The following is an 11124-nucleotide window of genomic DNA, read 5'->3' as shown; positions in this document are numbered from 1 at the left end:
GCTTGAATGTGGACTAGCCCGATCACGTTAAAGTTACTTTAAATGTTCATTTGCATTCTGTGCATATTTTTCTACTTCAAATGTGATATTAAAAGGGTGAATTTTTTTTATTTATTTTTTTTTTGGGGGGGATTTTAAGACTAGCAACTGCACTACATTGCCAGAGTTTGGGGAATGTAAAATGTTTGAGTCGCACGTAAAACTTTTCGAAAAGAGCCACTGTACTTTAAAGAGATGGTAAATAATATTACTATTTGTTTTATTTCTGAAATGTTTGTACTAAAAAGTTTACAGGAATCTGTTTATAATGTATTCAGTTGGGAAGTCATCCACATTTAATTTCTTTCTGTTCGTTTTTTAGGCCCGGGGGAGGGGGGGGGGGGGGTTAGAGATCACACTGTTTGTAAGTTGGGAAGAATAGGCTGAAAGGATAACTATTTGATATAGTGATTGTTATTCCCTCTTCATCTAAACAGCACCTCATTGCTACATTATTGAGAATGAACTGTGGGATCAGGAATCAATGCCTGTCTCAGTTGTGCAATATTTGTCCTCAGCTCTGCTGGCAGAGCTAGGATCAAAAGTGCACTACCAGGGTGATTACCTGGAAAATGTAAAAGGCAACTTAGGACCTGTTTTAAAAAAAAAGAAAAAAGATTTGACCTTTTCGTGAATGCTAATGCCTTATAAATCCATATATCAGCACTTCAGGTGAGATAATTAAAATAAAAAATATTGTACATATGTTTTAAGACAGAGTTTGAGTAAGGCATTTATAAAGACTGCAAGCAGAACAGGAGCATTTCCATATACAATAACTTACAGGAGGAGAGTGCTTTTGCCCTTACAGCTGAATACATTCACGGAAATAATACAAACAAGGTCTGCTTTCCTCAATTGAGAAGAGTGCTAAACTAGGGAAGGATTTTTTGTAGTCTACCATTGAACAAGGTTGTGATTTAAAAGTTTGAATGTATTTATTCAAGCTCCCTGTACATGTACTGACATGGGGCTTGCCACTAAGAGTGCATAAAGGAGGAAAGACCTCTCCATAACTTCAAACCATCAATCTGATGTACAGTATCGGGGCCCAATTTAGAAGTAAGGACAAGTGCAAAGGAAACCATTTCAGATAAGAATAAAATCATTTTAAGAGCAAGAAAAACAGCAAACAACTTTCTACAAATTAGAAATACTCTTTCCTGCAAGTATGAAGTCCCTTGCTCGTTTTATACTGTTGTTGAAACATTTGTCTAATTTTATAATCAAGTATATTTGTAGTGCTACAGTTATTTTGTGCAACTGTTTTTTCAATTCATTCTGCTTTATTTTCACATCATCTACCGCCCTAAATGTTATTCAAGATTTCCCTACTAATGAGTTACTACAGACAAAACAGTCAGCATTATGGCCCTCTTGCATTTCCTTTTTTTCTATCTTTAAGGGAAGAAATACAGCCTTTATCAACATGTAAAACAAAGATTAACATAAATATAACTGTTTTGATGAAGAAATAGGTACATATTTTGCATACTAAGAGAGAACCATAGTGCCTTCAGGAATCACTACATTTCATTCTCACAGTGGCTGTCTTGAGCACAGACTTTTTGAAAACACTTTTTTTCTTGCTGAACGAATTTGCTTTTGAAAACCACTGAATGTCATGAAAAGGCAGCAGCTGTTTATTGCGGAAAACACCGTATTGAGCCATGTCCCAGATAGTTAAATTGGGTTGACTTCCCTTTTGAGAAAATGTCTTGAATGTATATTTAAAGAAAATCGAATGCCTAAACTATGTATATATATCTCTGAAATTCTTAATTCTACCACATTACAAAAATGCACTGTATACGTTAATCATTTATTAAAAGGTGTAATGTTTGTTAAATATCTTTGTTGTATGTTTGGTTAATTTATCTTTTCCCTCTAATCCCTTTTGCGGTTTCCCAGATTTTATTTTCGCATTGAGTCAGGTTTATTTTTCTATCCACACAATTAAAAAATGACTTCAATAGGATGCCACCAGAAACTGGCGGAGGGGGCGGGGGGCTACTAAATGTAACACAACCAGCCCAAGAGAGAGAAAACGAAAAAAAGATCAAAAGCAAATCAACAAAAGGATATTATTCTAGGGGGGTTAAAACCTTATTTAGAACTCAGTTAAAATAACCTAAACAAGGATGTTGTAATTATTTACAAACCTCGACTTGCTACCCCTTAACCTTAAACTAGCAAACACTATTGTAAGTCGGTTTCATGGTGACATCTGGTACCACCTTGAGATTTGAATATCTGTTCAGGTATTTTTAATCAAACAATGCAAAAAGGTAAGAAGAATGTCCAAGCATATAATGCATGCCCTTTTATCACTATTCATTTAACTGATATAAAGAGTCTTTGTGGCAGGATTCTTATAATTGGAATGGCAAAGCATGTGTGCAGATTTCTCTCTGCAATGCATACCCTTGGCATAACTGCAAAAAACTCCTTCCAAGATTCTTTCTAGGCAACTCGGTCTGACCATGAAGACTCGGCGTGTGTGATGCCTTTGGGCACAGCTAACTTAGGCGGGTAATTGAAAGTTCTGTTTTAAGTTTGGAATCTGTTTTTTTGGTGAACATATAAGATAAAAGGGTGTTTGGGATTGCTGGCTTTCTGGCGTTGACTCGTTGGCGTGCAGGGGTGTCCAATCCTGGTCCTGGAAGGCCGTTGTCCCTCCTGGTTTTTGTTCCAACTGTGTCCTAAATTACTTAATTGGACCAATTATTACCAATTATTGTTCTAATTAAGTCATTTAGGGCACAGTTGGAACAAAAACCAGGAGGGTCACCGGCCCTCCAGGACCAGGATTGGACACCTCTGGACTAGTATATCCATTGCAATGAAAATCCCTAATTGAGATACAGTGGAAATATCCCATGCAAATGTATGCCACCGATTTGCATCTTTATCTTGACAACGGTTCATCCAATTTTGAAACTTGGTATTGATTTAATGATCTTATGTTAGAGGTATTGGTTTTCACAAAGTCTTTTAAGGATTTCAGTGAGCAGTTTTTAGACCCACCTCTGTGTTAAGATGCCTTGACTACAAGTGCCAGATCTGCTCTTCTAGTGTCCTACCATAGACATATGTAATGTAGGCTAGATCATCCAATGTATAGTTATATTAGTAAGATGGCTGATACTTCTATAAAGACAATTTGACTGATCTGATGTGTTACTAAACTCAAAATCACCTTAACACATGCGTTACTGTACCAAAAAACCTGGATTTCATTAGGAGCCCCTCTGAATGACTGCAAACATAAAAAGGTCTAAGGAAAATTAAAAATAAAAAGCTGCTTACTAAGCATCTGTAGTTTAATAACTGCTACAGATTGTTTGGTGACTGTTGACAGGTGCATAAAAATGAGATGCAGCTATCACACAAATTATTAAGTTCCAGGCAAGTGCTTTCAACTACAACAGCAGTATTTAAAAAAAGAAAATGTTTATAGAAGCCTGGTTTGTCTTCCATAACGTCCTATTTATAGAAGCATCGCAATAAGACATTCCATTTCAGTATCCTATTAGGGCAGAACACATTGTTAGGACAGTCTCATGCCTGTAGCAATGTGATTATCTTTGCTGCTCCAAAAGAACTATAGTCGATTACCTGAAATGTGTTTTCTGTCTCAACAGGAAATGTGTCGGTTTATTCCAGCTGGAAGAAACTACAGCTACCGACAATGCCCCACCTCCACAATTCTTCTTCTTCTTCTTCTTCTTCTTCTTCTTCTTCTTCTTCTTCTTCTTCTTATTATTATTATTTATTATTATTATTATTATTATTTTGTATTGTATATTCAACTATAGCCACAAGATGAGCAATGTGGTCTGAGCTGTGTTTGTTTTTATTTATTATTTCATTTTGATTAAATATTTACCTGCTTATTCTCATTTTTGGAGGTTACCTTCATCCTGTAAAAATCTAATGCCCAGGAAATAATATTAGGATCCTCACAATGCTATGTGCAAATCAACACACCAGTTTCTCAACAGTGGACCTTTTCATCAGTATCTAGATTCAAATAAAACACATAGGTTATTTTGAGTTTGTTTTAGAGAGCTTCATTTAAGAACATAAGAAACGAGGAGAGACCATTCAGCCTATCTTGCTCGTTTGGTTGTTGGTATTACTTTTTCAATTCCACATGCTGCATTTGGTCGCTTTAAGATCAAGTCTAACCAGTTAGCTTAAGAACATAAAGTTTACAAACGAGAGGAGGCCATTTGGCCCATCTTGCTTGTTTGGTTGTTAGTAGCTTATTGAACCCAGAATCTCATCAAGCAGCTTCTTGAAAGATCCCAGGGTGTCAGCTTCAACAACATTACTGGGAAGTTGGTTCCAGATTCCCACGATTCTGTGTGTAAAAAAGTGCCTCCTATTTTCTGTTCTGAATGCCCCTTTGTCTAATCTCCATTTGTGACCCCTGGTCCTTGTTTCTTTTTTCAGGTTGAAAAAGTCCCTTGGGTCAACACTGTCAATACCTTTTAGAATTTTGAATGCTTGAATCAGGTCGCCACGTAGTCTTCTTTGTTCAAGACTGAATAGATTCAATTATTTTAGCCTGTCTGCATATGACATGTCTTTTAAACCTGGAATAATTCCGGTCGCTCTTCTTTGCACTTTATCTAGAGCAGCAATATCAATATCAAAAATATACATTTATATTTAATAGTTTTGGAAGTACAGCTCAGATGTAACAGTCTAGGTCTCCATGACTTTGCTCTTCTGTTTTCTTAGGGATTCCTTCCCAGACAGTAACGGATTTACCAATTTTACAAATTGCTACATCTCATTAATCAACAGTAAATGAAAGTGAGGCGGGGGTGGGAATCAATTCAACCCAGCATTAGTCATGCTGTAGATTATCAGCTGTAATCAAATTAGGTTTGAGTTCCAAAGCTTCTTTGAAAAAGCGGTGTTGTAATAAATATGGACTATAGGAAATTCATTTTGCATTTAGGGCCCATTGAAATGTCCTGCTGTAGGCAATTCCAATCCCCTGCCTTTTCAAACTTTTTTTTTATTTTTTTTAAATTGAATTTATTATCCTCTCTCTTCACTGTCTCAGATTATCCAGTTTTTACATGACCTGGTTAACCCTAAAGCTAAATCAATCCCAGCAGGAATCAATGGCATCTTTGGATCTGATTCCTGAAAAACATTCAGATTAACCAGTTGCTACCAATTTCCAGCTAAACTGTTTCATTATTAGTGAAAAAAAAAAAAAAAAGCAGCATGAAACAACTGACTACTGATAAAAACAAGCAAATAACCACTCTCAGTTGTTTCTTACTGGCATGGTTAAGTATTTATACAATGTTCTTTTTTTTAATGAAATGTGCAATCATTCTGATTGGTTCTAGGTCCTGGTTCTCAAATATCGAGTTATAATGTATTTACCGGTATGGCTGTAACAAGCTAGTGTTAAAATTCTATTAAAAATTGTATTTGAAGCTATTTATCCTATTAACTGTTTCTTTTTCCATGTAGAAATAAAAACCACACAAACGAGTCAGCTGTGAAGTAGTCAGTTCAGTTTAAATTCAGCCGCCTATATGCTTATTATTCTTGCACACAGATTTCAGATGAGACTGTGCTGGAACACAAACAGCTTCACTTTGAGTAGAAGCATCCTGTACCAGAAACATAAATCTGATCTGCTGAGTGAAAGTTGGGTAAAGCAGCCTTCCCGGTACTGCTCTCCAGTCACTGTTCAAGGTCAGAGGAAGTTCTAAAGGCATCCGAATAATTAACACCCCTGATCAAAGAAAATTATCATTTGTGTATATAAATTTTAAAAAAACAAAACAACAACAACAGAAAAACAGGTTTTCTAAGGTAAAAATTAATACATTGATTTAGCGTTAGACTTAACCAGATCATTATGGAGAAACTATTTATTACGGAAATATATAATCTTTATCAGTTAAGTCAAGGTAACTTAATAAATCTATTATCTTGTAGACATTTAACTGAACGGTGTGGAAATGCAAAACGAGAACGTTGAGGTTATTCCTGGAACTGCCACTCATTCTTACGAATAGATGCTTCTAGACAGCTTTCAACACGAAATGAAACAGAAGTCGACCGGGAAATCATGTTCAAAAGTGTAGTGTGACCTTGTTTGGTCAGTTTCTTACCTAGGATCCCGTCCAGTCTGTAAAGCGAGCTGCTGTTTGCCGTAAGTCACATGACTTGTATTGTCAGCGGTTTGTGATTGCTTATTTTCTCTCTTTCCAATCTTTCATTGGTTTGGTGCAACGGGTGACTAATCATTACTGGAACTAAAAGCTTGTCAGCGTGCATTACTGGGAGAAGAATGCAGGCTTCCGTTATTGCACAAACACACACACACACACACACACACACACACACACACACATACATATATAATATATATATATATATATATATATATATATATATTATATATATATATATATATAGCATTGTGTCACACTAAAAGCTACTTTCCTTGGAGGTAAATATTGTTTTGCTTATTTATTGAAGATGCTTTTGCCCCTTGGATATACTTTCTGGCTGCTCTCTTATTTACTAGCATAGTATTGTAATGTAAAAAAAAAAAAGTGGAACTTAGTAAGTACAGGTGGTGTGGTTACTTTTCATTGCCTCTGGTACAAGCGAGTGTTTCCTATATTGTTATTTTCATCATAGCGCGGCACATTTTATACAAAAATACATTAGCATAGACATGTAACATTTATAAAGTTATTTCAAAAAACCTTTGTGGGACTTCGCTGTACAGTGGACTTCACAGCTTTTTATTTGCAACTAAACGTTTTCCTCTGAGTATTGAGTGTTGTATACCTTTTGAAACAACTTCTGTCGATTTTATGACTGTGTCTTGCTCTTCTATTTACTATATATATATATATATATATATATATATATATATATATATATATATATATATATATATATATATTTGTTGCCTGTTATTAAACACAGATATTTATTTATTTTTAAAGAATTATCAGTATGCTGTGCTGCACAAGACAGAGTTCCTAACGTTATTCAATATTTGGTGTAGTAATGGGTTGGGGACAGTAGAGGGAGCCAGAGTACTTTATTCGAAATCCATAGAGCCCTTCATTTGCAGTGTGTCTCTGCCTCTGTATAAACACTTTTCGGTGTTCATGCAATATTTCTGAAACTGATGCAAAGTGGTTGTTTAATTGTTTAAGTTTGGCTACAGTCAACTTTCCTACTGTGTCTCCTAGAAGTATTTTGCACCTATACTCGTCTTATACTTCCGCCTGGTAATGTGTGCCTTCTTTTAAATGGGACTTGCTCACCTTTTCTCTAAACTTCTCTAATCTTTCTTCCATGCTGATTAATCATTGAAATCCTAGCCAAAGTACAAACATATCGGAAACTTTAACTAGGGGTGTGGCAGGGCGGATGCCCCTGCATGTAAACAGTTCTGCTGTAGGATTTCAGTTTGTCAGGGATGTGGTTAAAATCCCATCCCTGCACAGTGTAGCGTGGAATGTGGCCAGTTTGGGTATCAAAACAGGAGCCCGACCCCTGGTTTGGAGGTTAGTCTAGGGAATGGAATGGGAATGGAATGGGAACAGCAGGTTGTTTGTTCATATATATTGTAAATTTGATTTAGAAAAGCATGCATAAAAGCCTAGACCACTGCTCCACTCTACCACAAGGGGAAAATCAGTCATATTTAAAAATTAGTCCTAAAGAGACCAGCTTTCCTTGAAATATTGGCCTGGGATCAAATTTCTCTTGGCATCAGCAATATTTTTTTTCTATGCTTAGACAAACAAAACACCCCATCACTCATTGCTCTCCAGTTGTGGCGATTTCATATTATACCAAATGCTACTAGAACACTGCTACTGTAAAACTGATAATGTTACAGCAACTGTACACCTGCTGCAGTCTGGGTCTGCAGCCAATGTCAGAATTGTAGACATTTTGGCTGACTATACAAACTCACCAGAACATCAGCTCAGAGTTCAGTGAGCATCTGTTGGTTGGGAATCTTTAAAGCAAACGCACACTGAAACAGGAAGCACATTTAAACCATCGTATCCAAGAGCCAGATGCAACATGAGGCTTCCTTGAAGCAGAGCTGCTTCTAAGACAATGATCATGTTGTTTCAGTACAAATGCTATTGTAAGATATCACTACAAACAAAGGAAATCGATATTTAATTGGCTGGCCAGCTACGAGTACCACCTCCCCCTCCCAAAAAAAAAAAAAAACACAAACAAAAAAAAACAAACAAAGTAATTGGAAATATAATGCAAAAGCAGAATATAATTATAATAAAAATAAATAAATAAATAATACAAAAAAAAAAATTTAAAAAAACACATCTGATTGCTGGTTCATTTCAGCTAAGAAAGGATGGTGACTTAATGTCGAATACAAGAGTGGGCTCTATTTTAGCTGAGAAGGCATGTCAGTTTTGGAATTTACTTCATAAATAGGAAGGTGTAAGTGAAGGAAAACCAGGCTAAAATAAAACGATTCTGGTATATACCCGAAAATGTGCAGCCTTACGGTGGAGTTTACACTTGATTATGGACTAGGCCTGTGCAGTCTGTGACTTTGGGTAGCGGACGTTGATTCTATTCATCGTTTAGAGATTGTAAAATACATTTTTATGAAGTCGAGTTCCACCAAGTGCTGTCAAGAGGTGCTAAGTCTGTAGAAGTCATCTGTGATATGCATGGAGCTTTGTGTCAGGTGCGCATTGATTAAAGACCCTCCTGGCATTGTTTTTAAATGATAACAGTGCTACACAATATCTATTTATTAGGAAATCTACACCCACTGTGTTGTCAACAGGTTCTAAAAGTTGTGAAAGACATGTGTGGTTTGCATTGCATCAGCGGTAACCCAGCCAAATACTCCACCCTAATAGGAGTTATCTTGCCTGTTTGAAATACCTGTACGTAACAGAGGGGGTCACTGTACTCATAGACACTATACCTAATCCATGCAGAGTGCTTAAGGTAGCATGTATTTCCAGGTCAGTCCTGAGAGATGAAAGATGGTACATAACACATGAAATAACCACAAGAAATGTGCACAAATGTATTTTATTTTTTTCATATAAAAATGATCATCTTTTTTTTTTAATCATTAGCGAAATAGAAAAGTAAGTCACTATGTGAATTTTTAAAACTTTATCAACAGAAGTTTGACAAACAGTTATTTATCTAATACAGGGCTTCTAATACTAGACAAGTGTTAGAGATAAAGTATACAATACCGGAGATGGGATGACAATATAACAGGAAACAATTGCAGTTTGTGAAAGGAAATTTGCATTAACTGACTAGAACTTAATCAGTAACATCAATATTCTACAGTGAAACCTAATTAACATTTACTGAACATTGGTGTCGCCCAAAGACAAGTTCATTCGCATACACAAACAATTTAATAAAATCAATTCGGGTGACCTGTTAATTAAGTTTTACTGCATTATAAATTCTTATGTTCGGAACGGATGAATTGATATATTAAAAAAAGGGCAGTAGGTGGCATTACAGGTGGCTGTTACATGGAATAATAATTGCTGTTGACTTGTTCCAAAATCATGTCCAAAAAACTCAAAGAGTATATATATATATATATCACTTTATCCTCTAATTAATCTTGGTCTTCTTGCATCCCCACATTCAAAGCCCGAAGAAACAGGTTTTGTTTGAGCTCCTTAAGCTATGGACAGGTCTGCCTCAGAATTGGTTTCTGAGGTCAGTTACTAACTCCCTATGTTCTGGCCCTCTCCTGTAAAAACCCCACTAAGAGTATGCCTGAACGAGACGTTAGAGATTATGAAATATGTTAGATATGAATACAGTCAGTACTCTAACTATATATGTATGGGTGAAGTACAAGTAGATCTCTAGTAAGGCGAAAAGTAATCCAAAGTTTTGAATGTCCAGGGTCGATCTATGTCATTCCACTCCATTCCACTTAACAGGTAAAATGATATAATTAACTACTTCAGGGTCTGGATGGAGGTTTAATTGGTTCAATTAAACAATTTAAAGCAGGGTTGGAACAAAGACCAAAAGCAAAGGGCAGGTTTTTTCAAGTCGTTTGGAGAAATCCTTGGAGATTTATCGATAATCCAGATTCTTGTAGCTGCTCCAGATTTCTTTAGTTATCATTTGATATCATAATGGTGTTGTCAGTCAAGACATGTATGATGGCAACCAATTTAAGGGAGCGATCCTCAATGCTAAACTTGTATGCATTGGCAACATTTTGTTTTTTAATTAAATAACATTTTTTTATACAGTGTTATTCTGTTGGAAATGCCCATATCCCATTGCTTCCTGTTGGCCCCAAGTATAAAGTATTACAGAACGATTATAGTTTTAAAAAAAAGAAAAAAAAAAGTATCAACAGTACAAAAACTTCACAAGCAATTTCTTAAACAATTTTCATATAGTGAGTTTGAACCTCCATGGAACAGGGAAACTGTTTCTAAATGCCTCACTGAAAATGTCTTGCTGGTCGGGTATCTGGGACATCACATGACAGTTGACATTTGTCATCAGTATGCCAACTAATTGCTGCTGGCACCAAGGGGTCAAGGGCATAGCTTGTCACACTACAGCATTGTTGTCCAAGGAGGGTGTGAATTATAATGCAACAAAGTAGCACAATAAAATGGACGTTAGAATCCCAATAAACTGCCCACTGCTTTACTGTGTGATGGCTACCGATTTCATTCTCTCTTTTCCACCTCTATAGAAAACACTCTAATCACGTTACACCTCTTGAGATGTGCACACTTGAATGTATAAAGGTGACATGTCCTTCATTGATTTGGTTTTGTGAATATAGGACCTAAGCATGATAAGAAGCATGTCAACTTGCTGGTACATAGACATGCATACATAGACATTTTTACCTGATGTTTGTGTTATACCACTCCACAGTCCTGATCCTCCAACAGGCATTACTTGACCATCACTGATTCGAACATTCTTGCAACAGCACTGCATTCCATTTCACTGTCAGCTTGGCTCTGTGTTTTGGGATTTCTTGGCTTTAAAGTGTTCTCGCGT

This window comes from Polyodon spathula, chromosome 11 (genome assembly GCF_017654505.1).
Source record: "Polyodon spathula isolate WHYD16114869_AA chromosome 11, ASM1765450v1, whole genome shotgun sequence".
In the NCBI taxonomy this organism is placed as follows: Eukaryota; Metazoa; Chordata; class Actinopteri; order Acipenseriformes; family Polyodontidae; genus Polyodon; species Polyodon spathula.
The sequence above is the reverse complement of the archived record's forward strand: the minus strand, read 5'-3'. Positions refer to the sequence as shown.